Here is a 16,668-nt window from a genome sequence, read left to right as displayed (position 1 = left end):
CCAATATAACTTTTCATATATCCACTTCAAATATCAAACTGCAATGCCTGTACATACATACCCACTTACTGATTCATAGGTCTACATACACATCCACTCACTCACCTATACAGGTACTCATACAGCCAGTCACTCACAATACAGAAGCTGATATATCCACTCATACACCCATACAGCTACTCATACACCGTCAGTCACCCATAGAGCTACTCACATACCTGCTCACTCACCCAAACATTCAATCCCAGAACCTGGTACTCACCTATACAGAAACACACACACACTCACTGCTCTTACAAATACTAACAAATACTCTCCTATACAGTTGCTGACACACGCAGAGACTCACCCATATAGCCACTCTCACACTCACTCACTCCCACATACAGTCACTTATATTCTCCCAACACTCACATATACTGCCATTCACATGTGCAGTTACTCACCCATATAGCACTGAGACATCCATACACTCACTGACACAGCCATACACAACATCCATACACTCACTGACACAGCCATACGCACACTCACTCACCCATGCAACTCTGCAGATGTATTCATGAGCCCATACACCCAGTGAATCATCCACTCACACATGCATGGAGGGAGTCAGCCCCCCACCCACCCACACACACTCAGGCACCCATACAGGTACTCAGACAACCAATCATTAACCCATATAGACACTCATTTAGCTACTCACCAACCCATGCAGCCACTTACACACCAACTGACAGACTGATACAGACATTCACAAAGATTAGTGATTCATGAGTGATGTAATATGTGATGTCATTAGCAGTGCATTGCGGGGGTGCGAGTTATTGTTAGCTCAGCTAACTATAATGGCTGAATTTCTCTGGTCTTGTATGAGTAAAAAAATGTCAGCCTAACTATAACGTACCTGAAACCTATGGTTTATTCAGTTAATATCCAAGGTTTTTTAAATGCTAATTCCTAACTATAACGTCCCTGAAACCTGTTTTTTTTCAGTGGATTTCAAAGATTTTTTAAATGTTAATTCCTAACTATAACGTCCCTGAAACCTGTGTTTTTTCAGTGAAAATATATATATATTACCTATTAAGCATTTTTTGATTTGCTAATAACTTTGGCATCCTTAGATGAATATTCGCGAAATGTTCCAAAAATGGGGTCCATCCAGATCAGCTCCTATCCTGAAAGTTTGGGGGTGATTCGTCAAGCGGAAACGTTTTTTCTCCATGTTAATTTCCACTGGAAATTTTATTACAGGCTACAGTCCGAACTTCTGAACAGAATTCCACCAAATTTGGCAAAAAGGTAGAGCTTGGTTCAGAAAGCAACCTTTTTTTTAAATGGTGTAAATCCCTTCAGTAGTTGTTGAGAAACTCAAAAAATAAAAGTAAAAAAATCAATTTCCCATTGGAAACTTTAGCCAAGGCTACAGCCTGAACTGCTGAACAGAATTACACCAAATTTGGCAAAAAGGTAGTGCTTGATTCAGAAAAAGTATTTTTTTTAATGGTGTAAATCCGTTCAGTAGTTGGTGTGAATTTTTTTTTTTAAGTTTCGATATCTGGGGCAGCGGTGGGTTCGCGCACCTTCCCGACCACGCGCTTCACTGTGATTGGCTGCCATGACCACGAGCTTCACTGTGATTGGCTGCCAACACTCCCAACCAGGAAGTGTTGGCAGACATCTTGTGACTCGGTAGAACCGAGTCACAAGTAAACAGTCGAAAAAAGATTAAATGAGAAGAAAAGGGGGCAGGGTAGAGACACCCTGACCCCCTAGTCCTGCTCAGGGGGGTCCCACAAGGACCCCTAGGCCCAAAAATTATTATTTTTTTAAAACGTTCGAATGCGCGCTGGGTGCGCGAATCCGGACCAAAAAAAAAATGAAGAGGGGGCCCCCCCACTTCATTTAAATGAGTCCCCGGGTGGGCCAGGTTCCGGAGCAATCCTATAATTATATTGCGAGGGCTTGCGGGGCCTCCGCAGCCCCGGGGACCGCCACCTCCCGGGGCTTGTTTTGTAATTGTGGAGGCCCCCCAAAGTCCCAGGGATCGCCACCCCTGGGGCTTTAATTAAATATGCAGGGGGGCCTTGTGGGCCCCCTGAAGCCCCTGGGACCACCACATCCCCGGGGCTTTGAAAATAGAGGGGGGGCGCGCAGCCCCCCTCCTGGAGCCCTTGATGGCCCTGGGGACCGCCACCCCCCTGGGCCGACTCCTCCAATGTCCAGGGGAGCCCACCTCCGGACATTGTTGTTTGCTATGACAGGGTGGAAGCACGTCTCGCACACTGTCATAGCAAACCCTGGTTTGCTTTGTTGAAGCGAGAGGAGGGTAACCTGCTCTCGCATCAATGAAGCAAAGCAGGGTTGCTTTTGGGCAAGGGGAGCTGGATGTTAGCAGCTCCCCTTGCCCAAAAGCAATACCGGTTCCCGCAGGAGGCAGGGAGCCGGCAGGAGCGTGGGGGCATTGGGGCTCCCCCCACGGTCCCCAACAAAGAGGCCAGGCCCTGGGGCCAGTAGTGGACAAGGGAAGAGGGACCACACGGCCCCCCTTCCTAATGATCAATAAAAAACATTCAAGTATTGGGCATGCCCCAGGGGATGAGGTCCTCCAGGCGAATATGAATTAATGGAAGTGGACAGATTTTTTTTTTTAGAAAAGTTTGTAGTGGCGATCTTAATGCAGTGCTCAGCACGGCCCCCTAGTGTGAACGCGTTGGGTGCGCGGTTCTCAGCACGGCCCCCTAGTGGGAACGCGTGGCAGCCGAGTAATTCACAGGTCTTTAAAAGCCCATTTACCTGTAAATAAGGCTTTGTTGTGATTTCACATGTTCTTAGAGCCCCTGCATCGCTAGTCTGCCTATGACTGGAAGAATTAGCCCCCCCAGAAATTTTTATCAGCCTCCCCCGAAATTTGGCTCTAGTTGCGCCCCTGACTGGCTCTGCCCACTCCGCTTACGCTTACAGAATTCCATAGATTCTATCCGCCGTATGTCAATGATCCAGCTGTGAGGCTGGGAATATCTTGTAGACAGGATTCTGGTCCTTTCCCGAGGCTTGGTTTGCAATCCTGACACTTCACCGGGGTTGCCACTGGTTGGCAGCCAATTAGAGCCAAGCTTGTGCTCTGGGGTTAAGCTCCGCCAACATATGTACTTATCCAATCACTCCACCAATCCCCAAGCACTTATAAATTCACTATACACTCTCCTTGCAGTACTCTAATCATCCAGTCCCTACCCATGTACTCATAGAATGAGCCAAAGTTACATAACCGAGGTCTTCCCCACTGCCAGAGGTAACATGGTTGCGTGCGCAGTCAACAGCACAATATAATGTGGTAGGGACCAGGGCCATCTTGCATATATAATGAACACACAGACACAGCTAGATAGTGGAACTGGCTACGGGCATGTGCGCTCGGCACCTTTTTATTACCAGGGACACATGTCCAGTGACGTCTGTGCTGGATGCGTGTGGGGTGAGTGTAAGCCAGCCCTCAGTGAATAGTTGGTGCTGGCAACAACTACAACAGTGATCATCGGCTCACACAGAGAGATTCAATCATAAAGGGTCCATGACCTGTGGTGCACTAAGGTAGGGGCACCAGATCTTAAATCACACACAAATGATTGTATTGTAAAGGGTCTATGACTTGTGGTGCACTGAGGTAGGGGCACCAGAGATGAGAGTGCTGATGTGAAGAAATTGTCAATGTCCCTTCAGAATATTCCTGCTGCCTGAGGTGACATTGTTGCGTCCGAAGTCTACAGCACAAAAGTCAATCATAAAGGGTCCATGAGTTGTGATGCACAGAGTTAGTGGCACCTGAAGAGCTCAGCGTGTGCGCAGCCAGCGATGATGGCGTGTCCTTGCAGGACAGGATTGGTTTGGTTATGTGTGAGACCTGCTGACCGCAGTGTAGGCCGGAGGCAGCGGTCAGCAAGGGCCTACAACCATGTGGAGTTGATTTGTGGTGCACTGAGTTAGTGGCAACAGTGGCGCTCAGCGTGTGTGCAGCCAGCGATGATACGTGGTTCGGGTGGGCCGCACTGGAAGCAATGTATTTTGCCTAATGAATTCTGCGTCAATAAGGCCACGTGGTGGTGACTTGCGGTGCACTGACTTACTGGCATCAGAAGCATTCAGCGTGTGCGAAGACAGCGATGATGCTTGCTGCGGGCAGGCCACACTGGGAGCAATGTCTGTTGCCTACTGGACTGCGTCATCTGCAATCGCGACTCGATCTGAATTGTGAGCCCTGCTGTCTGCAGTGTAGATGGAAGGTAGTAGTCAGTGCAGACATCGAGGAATGCTTTTTGTCACTTCCTCTTGACAAAATCCGAGGACATAGAGTACCATTCTCTCTGCAATTAATACATCAAGACTCAATCCAAATTGTGAGCACTGCTGACCGCAGTGTAGGTGTATGGAACAAAAGATGAAATATGTATGGAATACATTATCGAAATGTGTAGGTTTCAGGGACGTTATAGTTAGTCGCCTACTGGACTCTGAAATTAATTAATCAAGACTGAATTTGAATTGTGAGCCCTGCTGACCGCAGTGTAGGCCGGAGGCAGTGTACAGCAAGGGCCCACAGGCACGTGGCATAGAGTTGAGCTGCACAGTTAGTGGTACCTGTTGCACTCAGCATGTGCACTGCCAGCGATGATGCGTGGTCCGGCCGGGCCACACTGGGAGCAAGGTCTGTTGCCTACTAGACGCTGCAATTAATGAATCAAGACTCAATTTTAATTGTGAGCCCTGCTGACCGCAGTGTAGGCCGGAGGCAGCGGTCAGCAACGGCCAACAGCCACGTGGTGTTCACTTGAGCTACACAGAGTTAGTGGCACCTGAAGCACTCAGCGTGTACACAGCCAACGATGATGCGTGGTCCGAGAAGGGCCACACTGGGAGCAATGTCTGTTGCCTACTGGACTGCGTCATCTGTAATCGCGACTCGATGTGAATTGTGAGCCCTGCTGTCCGCAGTGTAGAGCGGAGGCAGGGGTCAGCGAGGGCCCACAGCCTTGTGGCGTTGAGTTCAGCTGCACAGTTAGTGGCACCAGAAGCATTCAGTATGTGCGTAGCCTGCGATGATGCGTGGTCCGGGCGGGCCGCACTGGTAGCAATGTCTTTTGCCTAATGAATTCTGCCTTAATAAGGCTACGTGGCGATGACTTGTGGTGCAATGAGTTAGTGGCACCTGAAGCACTTTGCGTGTCTACAGCCAGCGATGATGCGTGGTCCGGGCGGGCCGCACTGGGAGCAATGTTTTGTTGCCTACTCGACTGCATCATCTGTAATCGCGACTCGATGTGAATTGTGAGCCCTGCTGTCCGCAGTGTACATGGAAGGCAGTAGTCTGTACAAACATAACTCTGCGGTGCTATGCCTCTGGGTTCGCAGGGGACCTGTGTCTAGGAGGCCCGCGGTCACGGCAGCGGCCTCGTGGCATGGTGAGGGCCACCGCTCTGGCAGAAGCGTTGGCCTTCACAGAAGTTAACCACGCCCAGAGCCCCGGCTTATTTATTCACACTCCTACGCTGGAGTGGCATACTTTGGACTAGCCCACTCAGCTTCTGGTTCCGCTTACAGGGGGAGACGACACAGCTACATGACCGAGATCTTCCCCACTGCCTGAGGTAACATGGTTGCGTCCACTGTCCACAACAGTACAAGCACCAGCAGTATATGTACACATGGAGAGGTCTGTGCTCTGCATAGAGAGGTCTGTCGAGCACATTACCGCTACACTTGGCATTGTGTGCATTGTTATTGATGGGTGACTTGCCTCCTTCACACATACTTGGTTCCCACGTCTCCCAACATTCAGCTATCGTGTGGCTGAGGGGTCATGCTGTTTTGGGAAGGTCCGCTGTTCTGCGCTGCCTCAGTGGTAGTGCGGGCGGTGGTCCAAGGGGGAGGTCCTGGGGGTGGTGGCAGTGGGTGTTGTGGCCTTCTTGGGTGTCGGAGCTGCATGATCAGTAGCTCTATGACGTGTTGGTCTTCAGATGTGGTTCTGGGCTGGGATCCCTTTCATACTGTAGGTAGTTGTCCTGCTTTACACCATCAAAAGGCAAATGTTAAATTCCTACTGCTAACGCGGCTTATCGCCTATTTTTGGATTGCATCGCAGATTTCGCTGCTCGTTGAAAATATTGGGAAGTGGTATTTTCGTGTCTTTTTTACATGGGAACGCCTATTCTGCATATCATTATCGTTAGTTGTCGCTCTCTGATGGCGATGTTTTTTGCGGAAGCTAACGCTGGAAAACTGGCGATATCGGCAGTTTTCACCAGGTTGAGAATGGGATGATAATTCTTTTGCTGCGGTAAAGTGCCGATAACTCAGCGATAAGTTCTTGAGAATACACCCCATCGGTTTTTTTTTTTGGTCCGGATTTGTGCACCCAGCCGCTTTAAAAAGGGCTTTTTGTGGGATCCCCTGAGCAGGCCTAGGGGGTCAGGGTGTTTGTACCCTGCCCACTTTTCTTGTTTTTTCATCTTTTTTCTTGTGATTCGCATGTAGCTACAACAAAGTCCTAATAAACACAAGGGCTCGTTTTAGAGTCACCCTATAACCCAACAGTTGGGACTTATCACCGAGTTATCGGCAGTTTAGCTCAGCAAAAGTGGCAAAAGAATTATGGCCCATTCTCAAGTTGGTGCACGCTGCCACATTGCCCACAGGCTGACGGTACCAACACAGCGGGAAATCAACATCGTTACACAGACAAAGCTGCTGGCTGTGCTGCACCTGTTGGCCTCTGGTATCTTCCAACTAACAACTGCGAGAGTCGAAGGAGTCTCAAAGCCAGCCCTATTAAACTTCCTCACACGTCTTGGATGCAAGTCTACAAAAGCAACATAAGGCCCCTGCATCCGCACCACCCGCTCGTCCCAATTCGTAGTATTTCTGCACAACCAAACCCAACCCCAGCCGTTGTTTGATGCCTCTGTGCTCCCGATCCAAGATTGTAGTCACTGAAATGGGGGTGCGCCTGGTCATGAAGTCTAGTAGTCAACAGTAGTGGAAAAACAGTACTTTATTAGAAAAACATAAATTAACAACACAAAAACATCAAACAACGAGTGACAATGCCAACGGGGAACATCAACTTGTGGATCAAAATAACTTTAGATCGTCCTGGAAATCCCAAAACTCCCTATTCGGAAACCTGTTGGATAAATGAAGACAATGGTAAAGCGTTAGTATGGTCACAAACGTAATATGGTACAATGTATTGTACTTGGACAAACCGGAATGCTCACATGTATTATCAATCCTGCACAAAATGAAAGTAACAGAAGCTTGTGTGGTCATAACCTTCGTAGGAAAGAAAAGGAACGTTACAACTACGTTGGCGTGCACGCGGTCCCGCCGAGCTCACAATTCAAATCGGGTCTTGATTGCCAGGATAGCGTATCGTTGCAGGCTGCACACCCGCTCAGCTCTGGTGGCACTAACTCAGTGCAGCTCAAGTCATCACCACGTGGCGGGAGGCCTGTGTCGGCCAAAATGCCTCGGCTGCCACCACCTCTGTGCACCTCAAGTTATTGCCACATGGCAGGAGGCCAGTGTACGGCAAAGTGCTTTGGCTGCCACCAACTCTGTGCACCTTAAGTCATCGCGACATTGCCGGAGGCCCGTGTCGGTCGAAGTGCCCCGACTGCCATCAACATAATAAGCACACAGATACACCCAGACAGAGAGTGGAAATGGCGTCGAGCACGTGCGCCCAGCCCTTTTTATTGGCAGGGTCACATGTCCTGTGACGCCTGTGCTGCATCGGTGTGGTGTGGGTGTAAAGCAGCCGTGAGGGAGTAGCTGTGACATGCTGACAACTAGACCTGTGATCAGGAGATCACTACAGACCTGGGACATTTAGCGTTGTAGTTCCCTCCTTGTAAGCGTAAGCGGAGTGGGCTGGCTGAAATGCGCATCGTTTCTGACTTTACCAATATGGCGGTTTGAATCCGCATACCCACCGAGATAGGGTGCGTGACTCCACTTTTTTCTAAAAAAATAAAATATATATATATATATATTCACTTAAAAAACCATAGGTTTCACACAGGTTATAGTTAGGTGGACATTTCCCTCGTAAAAAACCAATGAAATTCCCCGTTATAGTTAGTTCAGATAACTATAACTCGCGCGCCCGCAATCCTCTGCTCATGACGTCACATATTACATCACTCATGACATGGTCAGTGGCATCACTCATGACATCACTGATGACATCATCCTTGTGATAGAGTGGCGGTCGCGCGAGTTATAGTTATCTGAACTAACTATAACGGGGGAATTTCATTGGTTTTTTACGAGGGAAAGGTCCACCTAACTATAACCTGTGTGAAACCTATGGTTTTTTAAGTGAATTTGCAAGGTTTTTTAAATGCTAAGTTATTCATTTTTTTTTTTAAGGTTTTTTACCGTGCGCGCACCGTGCGCCCACAGTGGGCACGCAGTGCGCTTATCGCACCGCGCGCCCATGCTACGCTGTTCGTGCCGTTCGCTGTTCATTTTTGGGCCCTTCGGGGTCCTACTGTGACCCCCTGACAAAGGCTAGGGGGTCAGGAACTCCCAACCCTGCCCCCTGTTCACGTTCTCCACCTTTGTTTTTCACTGCCTAAGACTGCAAGAGACAAAATGGCGGCCGACACTTTCTGATTTCGACCGATTCGAATGTTTACTGACATCAAACAACCAATCAGAATTTGGCTCGCGCACGTCACCGTGCGCGCACGTTGCGCGCACGGTGCACGCGTATAGATATTTATATGGTTTTAAATGCTATTTTCTCAGGAAATATTGAACAGATTTACACCAGACCTGCAAAAGACACTTCCCTGACCTGAGGACTACCTCTCTGGCAAATTTCAAGTAATTCTGTTCAGCCGTTCGGGCTGTACCTTCGACTAAAGGTCCTATGGAAAAATGCATTGGAAAACCGCGTTTTGGGACCCCCCTTTTTTCTCGGCCCCCGCTTGACAAATCACCCCGAGACTTTCAGGGTAGGAGCTGAGCGGAGCGCCCCATCTGTTTTTAAATTTTCGCGAGGATTCGTCAACCGGCGCCAAAGTTATTCAAAATAGAATGTTGAGGTTTCCTATGGAAAAAAAAATCCTAACTATAACTATCTACTGGCGACCGCCAATAGATAATATATATATATATATATATATATATATATATATATATATATATATATATATTACCTACTGGCGGTCGCCAGAAGGTAGTTATAGTTAGGACCACGTTTCCATAGGAAAACCTCAACATTCTATTTTGAATAACTTTGGCGCCGGTCGACGAATCCTCGCGAATTTCTCAAAATAGGTGGGGCGCTACGCTCCGCTCCTACCCTGAAAGTCTCGGGGGGATCCGTCAAGCGGGGGCTGAGATAAAAGGGGGGTCCCAAAACGCATTTTTCCCATGCATTTTTCCATAGGACCTTTAGAACGAGCTACAGCCCGAACGGCTGAACAGAATTACTCAAAATTTGGCAGAGAGGTAGTCCCTAGGTCAAGGAAGTGCCTTTTGTAGGTTTGGTGTAAATCTGTTCAGTAGATTCTGAGAAAATAGCCTTTAAATCAATATATATATCTGAGCCCGCTTACGGTACGCTTACCGTACGCTTACGGTAAGCGTACGGTGGCGTGCGCGAGCGCGATTCTGATTGGCTCTTAGATCTTAGTAAACATTCGAATCGGCCGAAACCAGGAAGCGGCGGCCGCCATTTTGTGTATTTCACTCTGAAAAAAAAGAGTGAAAACAAGGAAAGGGGCAATGAGGAGAGTTACAGACCCCCTAACATTTGTAAGGGGGTCAAAGAAGGACAGAAAAGTACAAAGAAAACATTTATTGATTTAAAAAAAAATCACGGGGTACGCGTACGGTAAGCTTACGGTAAGCGTACGGTAGGAAAAAAAAAAAAAAAAAAATGAAAATCAGATTTAAGTGTTTAGATATTAGGGGGCTCTAAAAAGAGCCGTTGTGTTTATGAAATGATTTTTTAGTGGTACCTACAAGTAAGTACCGATGCAGAGTCTAAGGTTCAAGAGGAAGACTCTGTTCCCTTCATCATTGAAGTGCACACCATCTCCTCTATAAATGTCTTGCATGTCATAACGCAAGTTGTTGTGGTAAATGGCACCCATACCATAGTCACGGAGGAAAGCAGAAACAGATTTGTTGACGTGCTTTCTTGCTTTGTCATCGCACCGCGTGCCCACCGTGCGTGCACGGCACTAACTGCGTAAAGTGGGCGCGCGGTGCGCGAAGCGCACCGCGTGCTCACTGTGCGCGCATGGTGCGCGAAGCGCACCGTGCGCGCACGGAACGAACTGCGTTAAGTGGGCGCGCACGCCACGAATGGCGTAAAGTAACTTAGCATTTAAAAAACCGTACAAATTCACTGAAAAAACCATAGGTTTCACACACGTTATAGTTAGGAATTAGCATTTAAAAAACCTTGCAAATTCACTGAAAAAACCATAGGTTTCACACATGTTATAGTTAGCGGAAATTTTAATGATAAAAAACCAATGAAATTCCCCCGTTATAGTTAGTGCAGGCAACTATAACTCACGCGACCGCAATCTTCTGCTGATGACATATGTGTCTTTATGAAAAAAAAATATTTGTAATATATGTATAGCTAAAAATGTATGGAAGAAGACATGGGCAAATAAGTGTCTAAATACAGTATTAGCATCAGCAGAGGATTGCGGTCGCGTGAGTTATAGTTGCCTGCACTAACTATAACGGGGGAATTTCATTGGTTTTTTATCATTAAAATTTCCGCTAACTATAACATGTGTGAAACCTATGGTTTTTTCAGTGAATATATATATATATATATATATATATATATATATATATATATATATATATAATTATTTAAGAAAACAGAAGATATTATATTATTTTAATAACAAGAAAAAATACAAAACTTTTCTATTTTTGGGATATTAAAGTTACAAAATATCACTAAATTTTTATTCCAAATTACTGAAAAAAACATATGTTTAACGAACATTATAATTCGAAATTAGCATTTAAAAAACCTTTAAAATTCACAGAAAAAAACATCGGTTTCAGGCACGTTATAGTTAGAAACTAGCATTTTAAAAACCCTTCGAAATTCACTGAAAAAACCATAGGTTTAGGCATGTTATAGCTAGTTAGACATTTCTCTCGTACCAAACCATAGAAATTCCCCCGTTATAGTTAGTTCAGCTAACTAGAACTTGCGCACCTGCAATGCACTGCTGATGACGTGACATATTACATCATTCACGACATGGTCAGTGACATAACTGATGACATCACTGATGACAACTCAAATGACATCACTGATGACATCACTGAAGACATCTCGAATGACATCATTGATGACATCACTGATGACATCATCCACGTGAAAATCCAATTAACCTCCTCACACTCTAATATAACCTTTGATACACCCACTGTAAAATACAGACTACCATTTTTGAAACCATCGACACACCAATACCAGTTACTACATACGCACTCACTGATTCCTAGGTCTACACACACATCCACTCATTCACCCATACAATCACTCATACATGCACTCATCAATACAACACTATCATAAGCACTCATACACCTATACAGACACTCACACACCACCACTCATCCAGAGTTACTCACACGCCTAGTCAGTCATGCAAAGAATCAATCACACTTCCATTTTCTGACCTGTACAGTTATACACACACCACATCACTTATTCAAACAGAAACAAATGTATACTTACTCTCTTATACAATCACTGATACAAGTACACACTCATCCATACAGCCACTCTCACAATCACTGACGCTAAAGTATAGTCATTTATATACTTCAACTTTCACATACACTGCCTTTTACATATGTAGTTACTTGGACATGTACCATTGAGACATCCATTCGCTCACCAACACACCCATACACACTCACCCACCCATACAGCTGTTTCCACATGCATTCTTAAACCCATACACACAGTGAATCAACCACTCAAACATCTAGGCATGGAGTCACACACCCCCCACCCATCCACACACTCACTCAGGCACCCATACAAATAATCAGGCAACCAATCGATAACCCATATAGACACTCATGTAGCTACTGACCAACCCATGCAGCAGCTTATACAACAGACAGACTAATACAGACATTCACACAATTTAGTCACTAACCCATGCATTCAGTAGGACACAGGTAATCACTCACTTAAACAGTCAGTCATGCACCTACTAAATCCTCCATTCAGACACTTATACACCCACTCATTCTTCAATACTCCTTGGCATATATATAATGCATATTTAAACTTTAAAGAAAAACAGTCACTGGATGATGTCATCAGTGATGTCATCAGTGATGTCACTGACCATGTCTTGAATGATGTAATATGTCACGTCATCAGCAGTGCATTGCGGGTGCGCGAGTTATAGTTAGCTGAACTAACTGTAACAAGGGAATTTCTATGGTTTTGTACAAGAGAAATGTCCAACTACCTATAACGTGCCTGAAACCTATGTTTTTTTCAGTGAATTTCTAAGGGTTTTTTAAATGCTAATTTCAAAATATAACGTGCATGAAACCTATGTTTGTTTCTGTGAAAAAAAATAAATATATATATATATATATATCGCAGCAAACCATTCTTACACGCGATCGTCTTTACCATCGATCAAGAAGGGGACGGACTCCACTTAATTGTTCCCAATTCGTTTTATTTTGTTCGTGTGCTATGCCGCCATGACGCGTTTCGGGCTCGACAGCCCTTGATCACATGACGTGCTTCATACTTTTCTCCCATTTTTAAAGTGACAGTGCATTGTTAATTGCCATAGACATAGAAAACATATAACCATGGTTTCAAGCGCTTTTTTTTGTGTGCGCAAATTCGTCTAATATCAATAAAATGGTTTGTTATAGCTGTGAAATACATAACATGATAATTGGCTACATAACTACTGATTCTATATAAGTCGAGCTGGTGGCTCACATATTTTCAAGTGCAAATGCTTTTGTATAAATACATAAATAAATACCTTGCACATTTAAAATCAGGTAAATGTATAAAATCATGTTAAAAACCATTTTATAGGAAAGTTTTAAAGAGATCTCTAGCAGCATGGTTAAATCCAACTGTGCAAATACGGCAAATGAGTGCAAATTTGTGCAAACCTGTGCAATTTATCATTTGTGCAAGATCTGAGTAATAATTCAGTAAAAACCTTGGTTTAACCATCTGAAACTTTTTGTTTATGCAGATGAAAAGTGAATCAAGGGAATAAAAAGGCAAAGGGGAGGGAAAGAAAAAAGGGGGAGAAAGGGGGAGGGGAAGAGCATCTTAGCAAAAGTAATCACTGTACACTCCTGAAAAAAATCTCATAATTTTAAGAATATTGATATTGGAGAAAAACTGGGACAGGGAAGTCTATTTTTGCTATTGCTAATTTGACTATTGTTGCAATGCTGAATTATTGTGTAAATAGACTTCCAAGAGCCACGTATATAAATCTTTAGTGGCGTTTAACCCATTCGGGTTTTTACTGTCCAATTCTAATATATACTGTGTCTCCAATTTTCTCAATAATGCCTCACGGTCCCCGCCTCTTCTAAGGGGCGGGATACAGTCAATTGCAAAATATGTAAGGAATTTTGTATTGCTTTTGTGACAATCCCTAAAATGTCGAGCTACCGGGTAGGATGTGTCAACATTCGAGATTGCACGTAAGTGTTGGAGAATTCTCTTGTGGACTGACAACTTGGTGAAACCCACATATTGCAGCCCACAAGGGCACTCCAACACGTAAATAGCAAATTCTGTTTTGCAATTGATGTTTTTCATGATCGTGTGTGCTTTGTCGTCAAATGGTGTTTTATAGGAGCATTTGTTGATTGCGTGCTTACAAGCTTTACAGGTGGAGCACTTCGAGAAGCCTTTGCATTTAGATAGCCAGTTAGTACCTGATTTTGTTTCTGGACTGCTGTTTACAAGAAAATCACTAGTGGAAGGAGCCCTTCTAAAAGTGATAGTTGGATTAGGAGGAAAAATTTCACTAAATTGTGAGTCCAGATGTAAAAGGTGCCAATTGTCCTTTACGATTTTAATAAGGGTGTCTTTCTGTCTGTTATATGTTAAAATTAATCTTATTTCCTCTGTCTTGTTGGTGTTTTCATTTTGTGGATTAGATTTAACTTTTTTTCTTCTTCTGGTTTTGGATGGCTTAAATAGTAATTCCTCACGGTTCATAGATCTAGTCTTTTGTATGGCCTCATCAATGCTTTTACTGTTGTAGCCTCTTTCCAGAAATCTGTTTTTACTTTCCTGTTGGGAGATTGTTAAATCCTCATTGTTGCTACAGATTCGGTGAATCCGTAACATCTCCCCGTAAGGAATACTGTGAATGGTATGTTTAGGATGAAAACTGGAGGAATGCAGAGTTGTATTTCCTGCTGTAGGTTTACGGTACAGTTTTGTGTGTAACTGATTGTTGGTAACATATATCTGCACATCTAGAAAGCACACCTTTGTTTTATCAATGGTACTGGTAAAATGCAAGTTTAAATCATTATCATTAATGGCCTCTATGAAATTCAGAGCCTCACTTTCACTACCCCGCCAAATTATAAAAAGATCATCTATATATCTCATCCATTTCATCACATGATCTGCCATGGGTGTTGCATGCTTGGTTTTTAATATAGTCTCTTCCCAAAAGCCCATATGGAGGCAAGCGTAGCTTGGGGAAAAGCTCGCCCCCATGGCTACTCCTCTCAATTGTTGGTAGACTTGGTGATTAAACAAAAAATAGTTGTTATTTAAACAGAACTGTATAAGGCTGATAAGCATTTTGTTATGCTGATGAAATTCGATCAGTCTGCTTGACAGAAAGTAGTCTATTGCTCTCAACCCGTCTTTGTGATTGATAGAGGTATACAGGTTGGAAACATCCAAGGTTATTAATAGATAATCCTCTTTCCACTGGTAATTGTAAATTTGTTTTAGGAAATCAGATGTGTCTTGGACGTATGATGGTAGTCCTTTAACCAAGTCTTGTAAGAAGAAATCTATATAAATTGAGACATTTTCCAGAAGTCTCTATTTGGCAGATATTATTGGCCGTCCTGGGGGATGTTGAATGTCCTTGTGGATTTTGGGTATGAAATATATAACTGGCATTATGGGATGATCTTTCTTTAAAAATTTGTATTCATCTTGATTAAGGAGGCCGATGCTCTTCCAAGCCAGTAATTTAGAAAATAGTTTGTTTTGTGCCAAAGTTGTTGCTTGCCTGTTACTTAACTTATAACATGACCTATCATTTAGTTGTGACAAAGCTTCTTGAGTATATTGTTGCAGGGGCCAGAGTACTACGTTTCCCCCTTTATATATACACACACACACACACCTTTTAGTCGAAACGCGTTGGTTAGAGTGTGGAAATATGGATTTTTCTGATCAGTTATGTCCCCTATCTTGGACCCCAACAGTTTCATGTATGAATCACAAGTACATGTATGTTCCCTCCAGTTCCAGTTATGAAGACGCAAACACATGTGCGTCCACCGTCAACATGTCCTCTTTCAGATCCGCCATGAATGGGCCGGATATTCCATTCCTAAGTATGAAAGGCCACCGGCTTTATATGGTTCACTTATGCCATTTTACAGTCCAGGCAAGTAGGCCCTGATTCTGTCATCAAGCTTTTCTTGCCTTCTGCCTCTGAAAGCTCCAGTCTGAGCCTGCATCTGTGACCATGAACTTTGTCTCATTCCCTGCGTGGCTCACGGTGCCTGACATCAGCCTGTTGCCTGCCAAAAACTGTATTTCACCTTCGAAATTATCTGCTCCGCTCCCTGCCCAATGCATTCCTGTCTAGTAGTTTAAGTAAACATTCTTCCAGCTACCGAGCAAAAGGCCCGGCTTCTCTGTCTTTATGCAAGTAATTCATAGCCCTATTACTATGGAAGATTTCTGCCCTCGCATCTAGTGTAGACACTTAGACGCTTGTACACGCACTCACAGTCAGTATAGAATAAGATTCTACTCTAAGAGACCTCTCTTTTGGATAACATAGTTCTTTAAACATAGGATGTTAGATATGATTTGGGATTAGGTTGACTTGACCCTCCAGACTTCTGTCGCCACATGTAGAGCTAAATGTCAAGTCCCCTTCACCCCCTAGTTGCACGTCAATCATACGTCATGCTGCTGCGCGCGCATTTCTGCCAAGTATTTCTGCTGACATTGCGAAATTCTTTCATGAAACCACCCTATTATGACATCATACCTGATGACGTTCTTTAGTTACACCCAGTTACGCCCACTTTTGCTACGCATGTATGTTTTATCTTTACTATCAATTGTTACGCCTCCTGCATTTGCTTCACTGTAATGCCTATTGTATAAAAGTGATTACTTATCAATAAAGTACGTACTTCACTTCCTGAACCTCCGTGGTGATGGAACTTGGAGTCCACGATTCGAATCGTCCATTGGAATAAAGCCCATTCCGAACCTCTAATACCACGGATTTTGCCTCTTATTTTACTGAGCTATTTTTATTATTTTTCTGTATCAAATTAAGTCCCGGTAATTAAATTATTTACCACATGAATGGC

This window comes from Triturus cristatus, chromosome 1_2 (genome assembly GCF_964204655.1).
Source record: "Triturus cristatus chromosome 1_2, aTriCri1.1, whole genome shotgun sequence".
Taxonomy (NCBI): Eukaryota; Metazoa; Chordata; class Amphibia; order Caudata; family Salamandridae; genus Triturus; species Triturus cristatus.
Note: the sequence above shows the minus strand (reverse complement) of the source record.